This window comes from Malaclemys terrapin, chromosome 8 (genome assembly GCF_027887155.1).
Source record: "Malaclemys terrapin pileata isolate rMalTer1 chromosome 8, rMalTer1.hap1, whole genome shotgun sequence".
NCBI classification, from domain to species: domain Eukaryota; kingdom Metazoa; phylum Chordata; order Testudines; family Emydidae; genus Malaclemys; species Malaclemys terrapin.
In genome coordinates this window covers 75,299,650-75,315,179 of record NC_071512.1, presented here as the reverse complement: position 1 = coordinate 75,315,179, position 15,530 = coordinate 75,299,650, and the positions used below count along the sequence as shown (strand labels likewise).

The window sequence follows — 15,530 nt, the reverse complement described above, 5'->3', positions numbered from 1 at the left end:
ATGCCAGGTGAGAAAAGAAAAGAGAATATGTCCAAAATCAAGCAGAGTATTCATCTACTAGGAGAGGACTGACCTGGACAAATCAGTTGCTGTGCATGTATTGTTTGAACCAACTTTATTTGAAATATTGGTTTAGTTACATAAGTTAAGTGTCCCCGGTTTCAGTGTGTGTCATTGGTCAAGGTTTCAGGAATAATAGAAGTCCTGCTTTTCTACAAATAAAAGTGGACAGTTTCTAAAGTGCAGTCTTAAGTATGTGTTTCTTTTCCTTCAAACTCAAGCATGCTTGACTTCAGTTTCACTCCAAATGTTTTATTCAACAAACAGAATGAACGCTATGGAGGTTATTAGAAAGCAACTCCCACTCATCAACAGTGAGGCTGGGAGTACAGGAGCATGTTCCTCATTGGTCTCTCTTATCTGAATTCTCCTTAGAAATTCCAGTTCAACAGAAAAAAGGAAAATATTAATGACCAAATTCCAGAAGAGATTGTGTGTGTGTGTGTGAGAGAGAGAGAGTCAGGGTGAAGGGGAGGAGAGTGGGAAGGTTACGTGAGGAAGAGGGGAGCTCTGAAACTGATTATCCTAATTATGCGATCCAGAGCATGCCCTTTTCTCATTTCTCGGGAGCAGCGGCACTCAACCTCGAAGACCTGGAGAATGGTTTAATCACTGCTGATGTTGCAACAAGTCACAACATCGTGGTGTCTGATGTCCTCTGGCACTGTACTCACTGTTTGTGCTGTAATGTCCACATAATGTTATCACTTCCTGATGCCATGTCACGTTGAAAACATGACTGCCAGGCTGTTGTGTCACAATAGTTTTGTGACTTGACCTCCATTTTAACATTTTGGAAGCTTCTTCCCTTCCGATCCTGAACGCTGGGAGGCAGTGGAAAAGTGTGTCTCACCTATTTCTCTCCTGCCCAAGACACCCAATTGGCTGCTCAGAGGGATAGAGAGGGCTTCCAGTGTCTCCAGTCTATTTTCTCAGCACTTCCCTGTAGCTGTGTCGATGTCAGACAGCATATGGAGGGCTCCTGTTTTTGGCATTCATTTCATGTAGAACAGGCACATGTGGGTCCTTGAAAAGTTGCATGCGATGCTAGAGCCATGGGTATAGTATTCTTTTTATTCCTAGTTCAGAGTAGAAACAGCCAGTGATTTTGTTAAGCATCATTGTTGATACATGCTAATGAGGCAAGTCCCCTTCCCCCCAGGAATTCAGTATTTTTTTTGTTTGTTTTTTTTTGCATAACAAAGGTGGCAGCACGTTCACCTCTTTCTGGCAAAATAATATCAAATGTAACTTCTCTTATGTGATACAATGAAGGAATTCCCATTATATTAATAAAACATCTTCTACTTATTTAAATGCACCATTCACCTACTCCTGCCCATACTACACACAATCTCTAGTCTAGAGAAGGATGCCTTTCAACTAACACATACATCTCCAAAGGAGAAGATCTGTGGGAAAATGGGTAATAAAATCCAGAAGAGAGAGCCCTGAAAGAGAATACAGTGTATTAGAGAAGTGACCAGAGCTCACAGATACTGAGAATGAAACTAGTTAAAATTCTGCTGCACATCCTCTTTGTAGTGTGTGTGTGTGGGGGGGGAGGGGGGGAGAGTTCCTGTATGATTTGACTTGCCAATTCATTTGTAGAAACAATTATAAAATGCAAATATTTATGAATCACTGTATATGTTGTAATCTTATTTTCAAAACAAACATTGCCTTATACTGTAGTTCTGTGATGGTGTGAGTTGAGAGATTTTTCCAACATCTATCCCATTTCAGGCAATGAGGTGCAGGGGATAAATGCTGCTGCTCAGACAGAGGGGATATATGGTAACTCCTAGAGCATGTGTTTCTGGCATTGCCCCCATGTAGCATGTGTTTTTGAAAATATTCAAATTAGGTTTAAGATGTATAATGATATTTTTCATATTTTAATTGTGACTTATGCAAATGTTATAGCCAAGCTGTACAAATAATATTCACAGCAGATGACAACATTCACATTTAAGTCTGGGCATGTAACACCCTGACACAAGGTTCTGTGCAAGCTGCTCTTTGATTCATAAGGCAGGGAAGCTTTCTGTTAGATGTAGCTTGTGTTACTTTTACCCGGCAGTTAAATATATATTGCAAAGTGCTACAGACAGAAGGCAGTCGACAAGTCAAGAGTAAAAATTATTGAGAGGGGTGGGCCAAAGGAAAGGGGGTCAAATGGGAATGAATTAATGCGGTTTTGGAATCATGGCTATCAGAATGTTGAACCACCCAGTGAATCACCTGAGCAAGGTAGAAGGCCTGCTGGTAGGAAGGGGTAACACTTTACAAAGCTGGCTGGAGTTATGACATCACCCTTTATTGCAGGCCTCAGTCTTTGTGACTACCAAGCTGCTATCAACTCTTGGGGCCCTTCTGGACTATCAACTGCTCTTAGGTACCCAAATAGCATTGTCCAGAGAATGCCTTTCTCAGTGTTTGCTTACCAGGAGACTATGGCATTTCCTTTCAGATGTGAACTCAACTACAGTAATCCATGGCTTTGTCACCTCCAGGCTAGTTTGCTGCAATGTTTTCTGCTCAAATTGATTGTAGAGGCTACACGTTTGCTCCAGTTGGTTCAAATGTCAACAGTCTGTTTTTGAGGGAAGAAGGATATTTCAACAAACACACATTAAGTCATTGCTCCATGCTGTATTACACTGACTCTATCCGTTTCCAAGCACACACTTTGGCATGGCTCCATGCTTCACTACATTGACTGTATCCAATTCCAAGCACAGATTGTGTCATTGCTCTGTGCAGTATTATGCTGACTGTATCCAGTGCCAAGCACATACTATAGCATTGCTCCATGCTATTCTATGCTGATCTTATCCAAATCCAAGTATCCATTACAGCAATGCTCTGTGCTGTTCTATGCTAACTGTATCCAGTTCCAAGCACACATTACATCAGTGCTCCATGTCATTCTATGCTGACTGTATCCAATTCCAAGCACATATTACAGAAATGCTCCATGCTATTCTATGCTGACCGTATCCAATTCCAAGTACACATTACCTCATTGCTCCATGCTGTTCCTTGCTGACTATATCCAATTCCCAGCACATATTATGTTATTGCTCCATGCTGTTCCACGCTGATTGTATTGAATTCCATCCACATATTTTGTCATTACTTTGTTCTGTACTACTCTGACTACTCAGTTCCAAGCACACATTATGTTATTGCTCCATACTGTTCTATGCTGACTGTATTCAAATCCAAATACACTTTACATCATTGTTCCATGCTGTTGTGTGCTGACTATATAGCCAGTTCTAAGCTAACATGATGACGTTGTTCCATGCTGTGCTACACTGAGTGTATCCAGTTCCAAGACACATGACATCTTTGCTGTGCACTACTATGATGACTATCCTGTTCCAGCACTGCCTCCGGATCCTGACTGTAATCTATAAAACTCTGGGGTAACCTTTTCCTTCTGCAAGCCAAGACAATTGCTCTCAATGGGAATTGTGTGTGATGGTCTCCAGAGTACCCACCCATCCTCTGACTTACAGGACATCCCTTATAGGGTGCCTACGTTCCACCAACTGTGTCCGAGAGCTGGTAAAAGCATTTTATCAGATAAAAAGTAAAGTTCCAGGCATTAATCATGTAAACACTGATGCAGTGACACACATACAATTTTATAGTATGAATAAAGCTCTGTGGGATACTAGCTCTTAAATATTTATTTTCTCCCTTTTTTCATACCAGTGTCCTTTGTTCTCTTGAAATACAGGTGGTCACTTGGTCTCTGGGTGAGATACTTGGGAGCTGTGCAGGATGATCTCAAGGAGCCTCTCAGCTGTGGAATTCCCTATCAGCAGAGACAGGGTAAGCCAAAGCATTGCTATCTTTGTGGCTCAATGTTAGACCTATTCCTTCAGCTACATGAGGATGGGAAGAATTAACCAGCCCATGTTTCTCCTAGAAACAAACCTTAAGTATAATTATCGCCTAAACAAGTTGTATAAATAAGGGAAAGGTACAGAATATGACCACCTGAAACTGAAATGCTGCTGTACTTCATGTATATATGAGGGCCGGACACAACAGTGATGGGTGCATTAGAAAGACATAGTGCAGATGGAAAGATAGGTTTGGAATTGCACATCCCACAGGTGTGTTATTGAAAGGATTCTCCTTATGGAACGAATAAGAAGGGCTGTTATGAATTGCAGAATAGGATGCTTTATAGAATATAAAAACTGCAAACCACACTTTTCCTGCATGCTGGGTTTTCAGATCATAAGGATATTTGCTCCTAATGAAATAAACCATTCTTAAATGTAGCACCTTGTTCCTATTAATCTGAATGTATTTACTTTACATTTTTTAAACATGATTTTGATAAAGTCTTGGTGTGCAGGGCTCTCTTTTGTGTGTTCTTCTTTGTGTCTGCACTGAGTATTTCTTTCACTATACAATATCTGTGGGGTGGACAAAAACTATTATAGTTCCGACTAGTTCTTTTCACTATATTTTTTCTTCTTTTACTAAACCAGACAATTGTTCAGCACCTTATTTTATGGTCAAAGTATTGTTCTTATAACAGTATCTTTCTTTTATCAGATATTTTGTAAAGAGCATTTTATGATGTATGTGTAGGGTCAAATCTGGCTTTTTAAAGTGAAAGCCACTCAAAAAGTTGGCACTAACCTATATACCATACAGTTGCAATAATTGAAACACAAGGTCAGTCTGGTATCAGGCGAGATGTGTGCCTAGGTGTGAATGGAGGTTTGGGTTACACGTAGGAAATAAACATATCTATAGGCATAATTTGCTCTATGAGGAGTATTGGATGGTATGCACAGAAATATACTGCATGAGCTATTTCAAGCAGGATACTCTTATCCTGGGTTTTAGGCAAGTTGCACCAGCTTTTCCCCAAGTCATGATCCTTCTCACTGCTAAGAGCTCTTATTCAGTTAGTACTTGTGGGCTTGATGCTAGAAATATAGTACACAGAATATGGAAAATGAAACCATCATTAATCTACCCCATTGCAGCAAGAGTACAAAGAAAATGTAGTCAAATAGTTTCCCAAATATAAAATTATTTTTGGAACCGATAGGAATTATGCATGAGGTTTTTATAGGGGATTTTTGCAGCAAAACACAAGTCATAAAAAGCTAAATCTTTTGTCAGGATCAGAGAGATGGTGAGAGCAAAGGCAGTAAGGGGGAGTTTTATGAGACCAAAAATAGTTTTTCACTGAAACAAGCAAAACATGATTCTGTATCCAAGAACAGTGTAGTGAGTAAAGCCACCATCATCAAGTTATAAAATGAATATCACATTGCAAGATGAGTTCTGCTGTCTTGTTGCCTTGAGTATATTTCTTCCAATAAAGGAAAATGTTCAGGCTTCTTGCAGCCAGACTTCTAGGTATGAAAATTTATCAACCCTCCAGCTAGTATATTAAGAAATATTAAAGACCAAAAGGCTGTCTAAGGTCAAGTACAATATCCTTAGCCAAAATATGATGCAGAGTTTCTCCCATTCCTAGTGCACTGACGTACCTTGGTCCCTCCTATTCTCTATCTTGGACACATGGTAGTCTAGTCTCCTGTGGGCTGTAATACTTTGGTCTAATTTCGGTTGTTGGTTTTGGTATGTAGGTGCTCGGCGGTGTTGGTAGCCTGTGATATATAAGAGATCAGTCTAGATCAGTGTTTCCCAAACTTGGGACGCCACTTGTGGAGGGAAAGCCCCTGGCGGGCCGAGGGACGTACTGGCCGCCGCTTCCAGCAGCTCCCATTGGCCTGGAGTGGCGAACCGCGGCCAGTGGGAGCCGCGATCAGCCGGACCTGCGGACGAGGCAGGTAGAGAAACCGGCCTGGCCCGCCAGGGGCTTTCCCTACACAAGCGGCGTCTCAAGTTTGGGAAACCCTGGTCTAGATGATCTGGTGCTCCCTTCTGGCCTTAAACCCTATGATTCTATGAGTTCTGATGGAGTGTTGCATTTTGTGTGGAAAGCATCATAAAAGCATTTAACATTAGTTGCCTTCTCCCCCTTGCTTTAATTGAATAGGTGGAAAGATAATAAGAGAGGACATTTACCTCCAAATTGATGTGCAATGCATTTTAAGAGAGAAATTCTTCTCTGTGCAGAAAGCCATCAAAATGGGTGTTGCATAGGCTTTGTGCTAGCTTTGTGTCCAGGGGTGAATTTTACTTTATGTATAAATGCGGTCTGCTACTGCACACTTATTATTTTTGTGTGTGTATATGCCTGAGCGATTCTCACTCCTGAGCTGGTCACATAGGATCTGGATAAATCAGGACATGAATTCTTTATCAGATTTGAGTTGTATAATATATATGCATCTATAACACCAGTATGTAATGCAAGTGTATATATAAAGTCTACAAACATATTATATAGAGTTTTTATTAAAATCTATCATTTATATATTTCTATAATGGTAGATCTTTTTCTCAACTGCTTGTGAGCCCCAGGATATGCCATATCCATTCATTTGTGCAGGGCTACACTCTGATGAAACACTGATAAAAATGAAAATGCTGCTAAGAAATGTGGGCCCCCAGGATAGTGGGAAGCAGCCATTTCAGAGGCTAATACACTTTTTTATCTAATAAATTGACTTCTCCTTTTCCTTTTTTTAAAAAAGAGATCTTCTGTAAAACACCAACAAAGAACATAAAATCTGTGTACACACAGTGCATTGCAGAGAATGCCAAAAGGTAAAACTTTATGTAACTGGGATGGAATATTAGATATTTAAGATGTAGGGAAATAATTCAAATAAAAGTCCTATTTCATATTATACATACTAAGGTTGTCCACTGTGCTCGACAATGCTCCTTGTTAAAAAAAAAACAAACAAACACAGAAATTCCACCTTACTTTTAAAATCATAGACATGAGAAACAGGAAAGACCTGTTAGGTCTCTGGCACACTGAATCCAGATCTTATGTCTTTGATGGTTACTGGGAGGGTGCTCAGCTTTTCTTAGGATGTGGCTCTTCAAGATATTCCACCACAGAATGAAAACTTCTCCAGCACTTCAAAAGCTTAGAAAAATCTTTGACACAAATTGTAAGTGAAGTGAGTTAACCATTCTTTGTAATATGGCATTAAAATTTTAAAAACATTATCAACACACAATTAAGGGGTAAAACACTCTATCACATATTTTTCACTACTACTGTTGATGCTACAGATCCCCACATAAAGTACTTTTTCAGGATGTAGTCCTGTAGGTGCTGAGTGCCCTCAGCTTCCATAGACACTGATGTTACTTTTCAAAATGGGTTCTTCCCACTGAAAAGGATATTAATAACTGCTAGTGTTGCATTCTTCAGATTTAGCTAGGCTCTTGTTTTCATTGGCCATTTATAGGTTTTAATAAAGGATAACAGAGAATTTTCCTAGTTGTATGATCAGAGAGACTAAAAAAGCAGAATTTTACTTGAACTACCTACAATTCCATGGCCATCATAATCATTTTTCTGTTTGTTTAGACATTTAAACTTTCCCTTATTCCTACAAGGACTTTTCTCGTACCCAAGATTGAACAGACAATAACATATTAACAAATGGTAAATGTTTCTCTTTATAGAAATAACAATAAATTAGGAGAGTAAAAAGTTTTATTTCTTTGTCATTTTTCAGTGTGTTTTTTATTTTAAGAGGCAGTCAGTTTTAGATCTTTCTTTTCATTAAGTAGAAAGCAATTTCACTGGTAAATGCTTTTTACTTATAGCAAAAATAGTGGTGCTGGTTGAGCAAAAGTAAATGAATTATTATTACTTATTATTTGTCTTGGAAGAGCAAGAAGTTGGTAAGGAAGACTTCCTTTTACTTTACTGCAATATTTTTCTATCAGTTTTGTGGAAAGAAAGACTAAATACCAAGGAAATAAATGTTTTTGGTAGAATTTTATGGCAAATAAACAACAGAAAATAATGCTCTCTCCTCATTGCCATCACAAGTGCACTTCTTGGTAAATAGAAAATGCAATGGGTTGAAGTTTGATCCTGCTGGGGATAGACCATATGCAAAACTTAAACAATACATGCTGTTTGTAACATGATGGCTGTTATTGCTTGCTGAGAAGTTGATTTATTTTCAGATACCTTCGTGTTCCTCTGCTTTTGTCTGATCTGACTACTTTACAAGTATGTGTACAAAGTCAGGCTTAAAAATTACAGGTTGTGTAATACAGAAAATGGAACAATTGCCTTCGCTTAGTCAAAATTGTTTTTCTTCAGTCATCATGTGGTACCTTATTTTTAAAAAACGATGGAGTGTTGAATGACGGGTTCTGGGCTTGTGCTTAATCATTTTCTCCTACAAGAGCAAGGAAATACAGGACTTTTTATTTCATGTTATTAGCTGGGCTATCACTGGGCTGCTGTATGATTATAGGTCTTTTCCCTTTGCCTCATCAGTTTATGTCATAATGGAAATAACATGGTAGTGCTGAAGGAAGCAACCAGTCATACGGATGGGATGGAATGGTAGTGAAATACTGTAGGAAGAAACTATTCAGACATCCTGCCCCACTTAGCAGATACCGTCTTTATTCTGCAGCACATTAGGGTTGAGGGGGGAACAAAGAGAGAGAGAGCGCATTATTATTCCTTTGCAGCACAGCAGTGTATGCACAAATTTGAATAATGTTAGAAGGAAGACAATATTTTGTATTAAATATATAACCTGATCCTGCAAACTGTTACTCACACACGCAAGCTACTGAAGTCAATGGGAATCCTTGCATGAGTGAACGTGCAAGGTCGTCATCGTCTTATTTTTATTACTTATTGTTTGTATTTTTGTAGCATGTAAGAGTCCCATTAATGGGCCACAACCCCACTGGTAGGCACCATATTTTATTAATGGTATGTCGTAAAAATGGCTTCCTCCAAAATGCTATCTTCCTGGTGTAGAAATTGCAGAAGGAATTAAATCTGGGGAAGGTTTTAGGTCTATGGAATACACAGTTTTTGCAGGTTTAGGAAGTCACTTCACCCATGGCACTCTTAAAATATGTTGTAATGACTACTTTGTCTGGTATCCTGTATTCAGAAAAAAGGGATAACCACAAGAAAGGCCACCCAGACCTCCAGCACGGCCTTCACCTGGGTCCCAATTCAAGAAGGTATTTAAAGACATGCTTACGTCCATTAGTGGGTGCTCGTATGAGGATTTAGCCAGACAGCCAGAGTAAATTAATACTTTAAAATCTAAATTCAAACAAGAGGTTGAGAGGCAGAGACTTACATACTTGAAATGTTTAGTCCCGTGTAGCTCATAATAATTAGGTAATTGCCTTGACTGGAGCCTGAAAAAAATGTGGGTGGAGTGCTTAAGGGTCGAAGCCTATATAGCCTCTGTATTCCATTACTAATGTCCTGAGCCAAGTCACAGGTTTGACTCCAGCTGTAGCTGGGTAGTGACTAAAAGTTGTGAGCATTTGTTGGCTGTTTGGTGGCATGTGAGAAAGCTACAAATGATTTTGGAGAGTGAGGATCTTTTGGAGAGAGAGGACTAAGAAAAAGATTGCCTTGGCAGAGATAAATCTCCAGTTCCAGGAAATCATTAAGGCCCAGGGAAGAAGGAAGGAAAGGAACTGGCAAGTCCTTGGAGGAGATGGAAATGAAAAAGAGTTGGCAGAAGCAAGGTAAGGGACTGGTAATTCTTTGGAAGAGCCAGAAGCAGTCTGGTTGTAGTTCTAAGATACAGGTCATATATAGGTGCTGGAATTGGGAATGCAGCGGGTGCGGCAGCACCCCTGGCTTGAAGTGGTTTCCATCATATACAAGGTTTACAGTTTGGTCAGTGGCTCTTGGCATCCCACTATACAAATTGTTCCAGCACCACTGGGTTCAGAAAATAGGCAATAAACCTGGAATTTAATGGTTCCTGGACTGATTAACGCACCCAAGAGACTTCACCTCCTAAATAAGTATCTAGCAAAAGCCCTTCAACAAGGGATGATTTTTGAAGCCGTTTTTATAACATATTTGATTCTGAACTGGCAAGAGGTGAAATTAAGACTGTACAGTATGTTTATTTTTCCTGACAGTTGCTATAACAATAGATTTGAACTATTAATACAGATACCAGTAGCTATATGGTTGTGTAAAGCAGCACTATAGGAATAACCACATATTATTTGTATGGGACTGTAAATATGTTCTAGTGCACACATATTTACTAGCATCTAGTGGTCTGTAAATGTTTGTTGTTCTGCTGACTTTCAGGAATTTAGCAGCCTCAAGGGTCCAAATGTTGGCAGCAGATTTTTTTTTCTTGTGACTGTGCAGTTGTATAGAAGAGGCTCAGCATGAAAATCTATGGGAAAACCAGAGTAATAATGTGGTGCTATGGAAATTCAAGGGAAGGGAGTGGAAAAGAAATGGAAGTGGGGAGAGAGGATACCTGGCAGGGGCTTGGGAAAAGTAATAATCAAGACTAGTGTCACCACGTGCTACTCTTGTGCTGTGTTGAATCTGAAAATCAAAAGAATAAGTTGTTTGGCGATAGACCATCCAAAGAATCTAAAAAGCAGGCAAGAAATATCCCAAACCAAATTGAGATGTGACACAAAAGTGCACTTCATTCATTTATTATCATCTTTAAAGTGTCCAACTGCAAAACAGGAGTCGATTCTAAATAGACAGCAAAAGAGAGATCTGCCAGTTCAAATACACATTATCAAAGCATTTTGCTAGCAGCACAATATAAAATTTCCAGGCTTTTTGCAATTTTTTAAAGAACAGGTATCCAGTACTCCTGCTTAGTTGCCTAAACTGCCATTTGCATTGTATCTTCTGGTGCTAAACTCCTCTGACTGATTTGAACAACTCCTTGTAGTCCCTCAAGCTGACCTTTTGGCCTCTGGGTCGCCTGATACAGCCGTATTATAGAACCAAAATATTGTTTTCCTTCACCTCGTTTTAATTATTCCCTAGTTTTTCATCAGTGTCTCAAAAAGAGAGAAAAGTTTGAGGTGAAATGGTCAGGTGTCTTCACACCTCTCAATTTTACTATTTTGCTGTTTCTTACAGGACTGCAATAACAAAGGTATGGCTAATGAGGCCTCCCCAACTGTTGGTCACATGGGCAACCTTTCCCTCTCTTTTACCCTTCACCTTTTATAGCTTTGCCATTTCCATGCTGAAATCTCTTTTGCAGATAGGCTCTGAATTCTCTTCCCATTAACTGGTGCTTCAGCTGTTACCTACCTCTGAACATCCTGACTCTTAAATCTCAGCAGTACTGTTGCTCTAATGTGGTATGTTTGTGTTTGATTTTCTTGCTTTTAATAGAGACAGATTTGATACAATAGAATGTGGAAACTCTAACTCAAGTGAACTAGAGGTAGGTCAAACTAAACCTTGGATCAGAACACGCTGGGACTTTGGGAGTGTTCCAAAGTTAAACCTTGATCTGGATTTTGTAAATGAGCCCATCTTTATGATGGGCCAAACGAAAACCCTAGATCCAAACAACTGGGAAAATTCCCCTTGTTCAAAATCCAGATCTGTTCCAGATGACTGGCAAAGGGCAAATATAGTGCCAATCTATAAAAAGGGAAATAAGGACAACCTGGGGAACTACAGATCAGTCAGCTTAACTTCTGTACCTGGAAAGATAGTGGAGCAAATAATTAAGCAATCAGTTTGCAAACATCTAGAACAGTGTTTCCCAAATTTGGGACGCCACTTGTGTAGAGAAAGCCCCTGGCGTGCCGGGCCGGTTTGTTTACCTGCCGCGTCTGCAGGTCCGGCCGATCGCGGCTCCCACTGGCCGCGGTTCGCTGCTCCAGGCCAATGGGAGCTGCTGGAAGTTTGGGAAAAAACTGATCTAGAAGATAATAAGGTGATAAGTAACAGTCAGTATGGATTTGTCAAGAACAAATTGTGTCAATCCAATCTGATAGCTTTCTTTGACAGGGTAACAAGCCTTGTGGATGGGGGGAAGCGGTAGATGTGGTATATCTTGACTTTAGTAAAACTTTTGATACTGTCTCACATGATCTTCTCGTAAACAAACTAGGGAAATGCAACCTAGATGGAGCTACCATAACGTGGGTGCAAAACTGGTTGGAAAACGGTTCCCAGAGAGTAGTTATCAGTGGTTCACAGTCATGCTGGAAGGGCATAACAAGTGGGGTCTGGCAGGTATCAGTTCTGGGTCTGGTTCTGTTCAGTAGCTTCATTAATGATTTAGATCAGGGGTGGGAAAACTATGGCCTGCCGTCAGTTTGGATCCAGCCCGCAGGATTGCCACCCCCGTGGCACCGCAGGGCTAAGGCAGGCTCCCTGCCATCCCTGGCCCTGCACTGCTCCCAGAAGTGGCTGGCACCACGTCCCTGCAGCCCCTGGGTGAGGGGGGCACCTCCCCCACAGCTCCCATTCGCTGGGAACGGGGAACCGCGGTGAATGGGAGCTTTGTGGGAGGTACCCACAGGCGAGGGCAGCGCGCGGAGCCCTCTGCCCCACCTCTCCCAGGGGCCGCAGGGACGTGGTGCTGGCTGCTTCCGGAAACGGCGCGGGGCCAGGGCAGGCACGGAGCCTGCCTAAGCCCCGCGGTGCCACGGGTGTGGCAATCCTGCTGCGTGCTGCTACCACCCCAGAGGCACTCAAGGTAAGAGGCGCCGGTCCGGAGCCCGCACCCCAACCCCCTGCCTTGAGCCCCCTTCTGCGCTCCACACCCCTCCTGCATCCCAATTCCCTGCCCTGAACCCCATGCCACACCCTGCACCCCTCCTGCACCTCAATCCCTTGCCTTGAGCCCCAACCCCCTGCCCTGGGTCCCCTCATACACCCCGCACCCCTCCTGTGCCCCAATCCCTGTCCCTGAGCCCCTTCCTGCACACTGCACCCCTCCTGCACCCCAACCCCCCGCCCCAGCCCTACATTCATGGCCCTGCATGCAATTTCCCCACCCAGATGTGGCCCTCAGGCCAAAAATTTTGCCCACCCTGATTTAGATAGTGGTATAGAGTATTCTTATAAAGTTTGTGGACGATACCAAGCTGGGAGGGGTTGCAAGAGCTTTGGAGGATATGATTAAAATTCAAAATGATCTGGACAACCTGGAGAAATGGTCTGAAGTAAATAGGATGAAATTCAATAAGGACAAATGCAAAGTACTCCATTTAGGAAGGAACAATCAGTTGCACACATACAAAATGGGAAATGACTGCCTAGGAAGGAGTACTGCGGAAGGGGGTCATAGTGGACCATGAGCTAAATATGAGTCAACAGTGTAACACCGTTTCAAAAAAAGCAAACATAATTCTGGGATGTATTAGCAAGAATGTTGTAAGTAAGACACGAGAAGTAATTCTTCCTCTCTACTCTATGCTGATTAGGCCTCAACTGGAATATTGTGTCCAATTCTGGGTGCCACATTTCAGGAAAGATGTGGATAAATTAGAAAGTCCAGAGAAGAGCAACAAAAATGATTAAAGGTCTAGAACATATGATCTGTGAGGGAAGATTGAAAAAATTGCGTTTGGTTAGTCTGGAGAAGAGAAGACCGAGAGGGGACATGATAACAGTTTTCAAGTACATAAAAGGTCGTTACAAGGAGGAGGGAGAAAAATTGTTCTTCTTAACCTCTCAGGATAGGACAAGAAGCAATGGGTTTAAATTGCAGCAAGGAAGGTTTAGGTTGGACTTTAGGAAAAACTTCCTAACTGTCAGGGTGGTTAAGCAATGGAATGAATTGCCTAGGCAGGTTGTGGAATCTCCATCATTGGAGATTTTTAAAAGCAGGTTAGACAAACACCTGTCAGCAGGGCCGGCTCTAGGCACCAGCAAAACAAGCTGGTGCTTGGGGCAGCACATTTTTAGGGGCGGCATGGCCGGCGCCAGAATGCCGCCCCTAAAAATGTGCCCCGGCTGCCCTAGCTCACCTCCGCTACTGCTGCCACGGCGCACGAAACAGCTGAATCGCGCGCCGCGGCGGCTCGGGGTCTCCCCCTCCCTCCCAGGCTCTCAAACCTGGGAGGGAGGGGGAGATCCCGAGCGGCCGTTTTGCGCGCCGCTGCTCCCCCTCCCTCCCAGGCTTGGAAGCCTGGGAGGGAGGGGGAGCAGCGGCGCCCGCGCCGCGGCCACTCAGAGTCTCCCCCTCCATCCCTCCCAGGCTCTCAAACCTGGGGGGGGACACTCCGAGTGGCCATGGCGCGGGCACCGCTTCTCTCCTCCCCCCCCTCCCTCCAAGGCTTGAGAGCCTGGGGGGAGGAGGCAGGCCTGGGGATTTGGGGAAGAGGCAAAGTTGAGGCGGGGCTGGGGGTGGGGTAATTAAAGAACCGGGGGCGGCCAAAATTGTTTTTGCTTTGGGCGGCAAAAATCCTAGAGCCGGCCCTGCCTGTCAGGAATGGTCTAGATCAGGGATCAGCAACCTTTGGCACACGGCCTACCAGGGTAAGCACCCTGGTGGGCCGGGCCGGTTTGTTTACCTGCCACCTCCGCAGGTTTGGCTGATCGCGGCTCCCACTGGCCGCGGTTCGCCGCTCCAGGCCAATGGGGGCTGCGGGAAGTGGCAGCCAGCACATCCCCTCAGCCCGCGCTGCTTTCCGCAGCCCCCATTGGCCTGGGATGGTGAACCGCGGCCAGTGGGAGCCGCGATCAGCCAAACCTGCGGACACGGCAGGTAAACAAACCGGCTTGGCCCGCCAGGGTGCTTACCCTGGCGGGCCACGTGCCAAAGGTTGCCGATCCCTGGTCTAGATAATACTTAGTCCTGCCATGAATGCAGGGGACTGGACTAGATGAGCTCTCAAGGTCTCTTCCAATCCTATGATTCTGTGTTTTGACTTGAGCCTGTCTCTAAAAGAAACAGATTAGCACCACTGGCTTCAGTGGGAGATGAACTGACATGTCTCTGAGTACAAAATTTGGCCCATTGAGTACATTTGTTGGAATTATCAAACAGTTGCACATTCAAACAAATGCTCTGAGTGTGCTTTTTATTTGAATGTTCTCTCACTAATATAGGAGTGTTTATGCATTTATTTGAATGTATAATCCTTGAAATTAAGTGCAGCTGTGTTTATTTCAAATGTGTGATGCTCCAGATATAGCTTTGCTTGTGTATGCCTATATCTGAGCATTGCTTGTGTACATCTACATCCAAGCATTGCTTCTCAGTGCATGGTTAAAAAGTTAATAGAGCAGAGCATACAGCATCTTCAGATGTGCATAATTTTATTTTTAATCAATATTTATTTTAAAATCCCCAAGCACCACTCTTAAGGGAGGACTAAAGTCCATGCCATGTTTGAAGTATAAGAAAAGTTTTTTGGGTTATTGAAGTGTAACCCTTTAGTCAGTGTGTATGTGTCCCCCTCTGTGTTTATTCCACAGAGGATTTGAGTGTCATACACCCTCCAACAACATTGGTGCGTCAGCATTGCTCACACAATAGAAGTAATAATACCCTTAAAATTTATGGACAGGCTCCCATACG

General features: G+C 42.6%; 1 long non-coding RNA gene across 3 annotated transcripts in view; it reads left to right on the top strand.

The window, feature by feature from the left end:
- Nucleotides 1-15,530, top strand: part of LOC128842328 (uncharacterized) — a 66,919-nt gene that overhangs the window by 31,078 nt on the left and 20,311 nt on the right. For 2 of the 3 annotated variants that reach the window (XR_008445963.1, XR_008445965.1), the window contains exon 2: nt 3,812-3,906. This is a non-coding gene — a long non-coding RNA (uncharacterized LOC128842328). Of the gene's footprint in view, nt 1-3,558; nt 3,637-3,811; nt 3,907-15,530 lie in introns of those variants that run through there. The other variant, XR_008445964.1, reaches the window with a different exon arrangement.